Raw genomic sequence first — 5,000 nt, forward strand, 5'->3', positions numbered from 1 at the left:
AGACACACACAGACACACACAGACACAGACACAGACAGACACACACAGACACAGACACAGACAGACACACACAGACACAGACACACACAGACACAGACAGACACAGACACAGACAGACACAGAGACAGACACAGAGACAGACACAGAGACAGACACAGACACAGACAGACACAGACACAGACAGACACAGAGACAGACACAGACACAGACAGACACAGACACAGACAGACACAGAGACAGACACAGACAGACAGACACACACAGACACAGACAGACACAAAGACAGACAGACACACACAGACACAGACACAGACACAGACACAGAGACAGACACAGACAGACACAGAGACAGACACAGACACAGACAGACACAGACACAGACAGACACAGAGACAGACACAGACAGACAGACACACACAGACAGACACAAAGACAGACAGACACACACAGACACAGACACAGACACAGAGACAGACAGACACACACAGACACAGACACACACAGACACAGACAGACACACACAGACACAGACACAGACAGACACACACAGACACAGACACACACAGACACACAGACAGACATACACAGACACAGACACAGACACACACAGACACAGACACACACAGACACAGACACAAACACACACACACAGACACAGACACAGACACACACAGACACACACAGACACACACAGACAGACACAGATACAGACACACACAGACAGACACAGACACACACAGAGACAGACACAGACAGACACAGACACAGACACACACAGACACACACAGACACACACAGACACAGACACACACAGACACAGACAGACACAGACACACACAGACAGACACACACAGACACAGACACACACAGACACAGACACAGACAGACACAGAGACAGACACAGACACACACAGACACAGACAGACACAGACACAGACACAGAGACAGACACAGACACACACAGACACACACAGACACACACAGACACACACAGACACAGACACAGACACACACAGACACAGACACAGACACACACAGACACAGACACACACAGACACAGACACACACAGACACAGACACAGACACACACAGACACACACAGACACAGACACACACAGACACAGACACAGACAGACACAGACACAGACACAGACACACACAGACACAGACACAGACACACACAGACACACACAGACACACACAGACAGACACAGACACAGACACACACAGACAGACACAGACACACACAGACACAGACAGACACAGACACAGACACACACAGACACAGACACACACAGACACAGACAGACACAGACACACACAGACAGACACACACAGACACACACAGACACAGACACACACAGACACAGACAGACACAGAGACAGACACAGACACACACAGACACAGACAGACACAGACACAGACAGACACAGAGACAGACACAGACAGACACAGACACACACAGACACAGACACACACAGACACAGACACACACAGACACAGACACACACAGACACAGACACACACAGACACAGACACACACACACAGACACACACAGACAGACACAGAGACAGACACAGAGACAGACACAGAGACAGACACACACAGACACAGACACACACAGACACAGACAGACAGACACAGACACAGACACAGATACACACAGACAGACACACACAGACAGACACAGACACAGAGACAGACACAGAGACAGACACAGACACACACAGACACAGACACACACAGACACACACACACACAGACACAGACACAGACACACACAGACACACACAGACACACACAGACAGACACAGACACACACACACACAGACACACACGGACACACACAGACAGACACAGACACAGACACAGACACACACACACACACAGACACACACAGACACACACAGACACAGACACAGACACACACACACACACACACAGACACAGACACAGACACACACAGACACAGACACACACAGACACAGAGACAGACACACACAGAGACAGACACAGACAGACACAGACACAGACACAGACACACACAGACACAGACACACACAGACACAGACACACACACACACACAGACACAGACACACACAGAGACAGACACAGACACACACAGACAGACACACACAGACACAGACAGACACAGACACAGACAGACACAGACACAGACACAGACACACACAGACAGACACAGACACAGACAGACACACACAGACAGACACAGACAGACACACAGACAGACACAGACACAGACAGACAGACACAGACAGACACAGACACAGACAGACACAGACAGACACAGACAGACACAGACAGACACAGACAGACACAGACAGACACAGACAGACACAGACACAGACAGACACAGACAGACACAGACAGACACAGACACAGACAGACACAGACACAGACAGACACAGACACAGACAGACACAGACACAGACAGACACAGACACAGAGAGACACAGACAGACACAGACACAGACAGACACAGACAGACACAGACAGACACAGACACAGACAGACACAGACAGACACAGACAGACACACACAGACAGACACAGACAGACACACACAGACACACACAGACACAGACACAGACACAGACAGACACAGACACAGACAGACACAGACAGACACAGACACAGACACAGACAGACAGACACAGACACAGACACAGACAGACACAAACACAGACAGACACAGACACAGACACAGAGACAGACACAGACACAGAGACAGAGACAGAGACACAGACACAGACACAGACAGACACATAGACAGACACAGACACAGACACAGACAGACACATAGACAGACACAGACACAGACACACACAGACACACACAGACAGACACACAAAGACACACACAGACACACAGACACAGACAGACAGACACGGACAGACAGACACGGACAGACACAGACAGACAGACACGGACAGACAGACACGGACAGACACAGACAGACAGACACGGACAGACAGACACAGACAGACACAGACAGACAGACACAGACACAGACAGACACAGACAGACAGACACAGACACAGACAGACACAGACAGACAGACACGGACAGACACAGACAGACAGACACAGACACAGACAGACACAGACAGACAGACACGGACAGACACAGACAGACAGACACGGACAGACAGACACAGACAGACACAGACAGACAGACACAGACAGACACAGACAGACACAGACACAGACACAGACACAGACACAGACACAGACACAGACAGACAGACACAGACAGATAGACACAGACACAGACACAGACACAGACAGATAGACACAGACACAGACACAGACACAGACACAGACAGACACAGACAGACAGACACAGACACAGACAGACACACAGACAGACACAGACAGACACACAGACAGACACAGACACAGACAGACAGACACAGACAGACACAGACAGACACAGACAGACACAGACAGACACAGACAGACACAGACAGACACAGACACAGACACAGACAGACACAGACAGACACAGACACAGACAGACACACACAGACAGACACAGACAGACACAGACAGACACAGACAGACACACACAGACACACACAGACACACACAGACACAGACAGACACAGACACAGACAGACACAGACACACAGACACAGACAGACACAGACACAGACACAGACAGACACAGACAGACAGACACGGACAGACAGACACGGACAGACAGACACAGACAGACACAGACAGACAGACACAGACACAGACAGACACAGACAGACAGACACAGACACAGACAGACACAGACAGACAGACACGGACAGACACAGACAGACAGACACGGACAGACAGACACAGACAGACACAGACAGACAGACACAGACAGACACAGACAGACACAGACACAGACACAGACACAGACACAGACAGACAGACACAGACACAGACAGATAGACACAGACACAGACACAGACACAGACAGATAGACACAGACACAGACACAGACACAGACACAGACAGACACAGACAGACAGACACAGACACAGACAGACACATACAGACAGACACAGACAGACACACAGACAGACACAGACACAGACAGACAGACACAGACAGACACAGACAGACACAGACAGACACAGACAGACACAGACAGACACAGACACAGACAGACACAGACACAGACAGACACAGACACAGACAGACACAGACAGACACAGACAGACACAGACACAGACAGACACAGACAGACACAGACACAGACAGACACAGACAGACACAGACAGACACAGACACAGACAGACACAGACACAGACACAGACAGACACAGACAGACACAGACAGACACAGACACAGACAGACACAGACACAGAGAGACACAGACAGACACAGGCACAGAGAGACACAGACAGACACAGACACAGACAGACACAGACAGACACAGACAGACACAGACACAGACAGACACAGACAGACACACACAGACCGACACAGACAGACACAGACACAGACAGACACAGACACAGACAGACACAGACAGACACAGACACAGACACAGACACAGACACAGACAGACACAAACACAGACAGACACAGACAGACACAGACACAGACACAGACACAGACACAGACAGACACAAACACAGACACAGAGACAGACACAGACACAGAGACAGAGACAGAGACAGAGACACAGACACAGACAGACACATAGACAGACACAGACACACACAGACACACACAGACAGACACACAAAGACACACACAGACAGACACAGACACAGACAGACACAGACAGACACAGACAGACACAGACAGACACAGACACAGACAGACACAGACACAGACAGACACAGACAGACACAGACACAGACAGACACACACAGACAGACACAGACAGACACACACAGACAGACACAGACACAGACAGACACAGACACACAGACACAGACAGACACAGACACAGACACAGACAGACACAGACAGACAGACACGGACAGAC

This window comes from Triturus cristatus, chromosome 1_1 (genome assembly GCF_964204655.1).
Source record: "Triturus cristatus chromosome 1_1, aTriCri1.1, whole genome shotgun sequence".
NCBI classification, from domain to species: domain Eukaryota; kingdom Metazoa; phylum Chordata; class Amphibia; order Caudata; family Salamandridae; genus Triturus; species Triturus cristatus.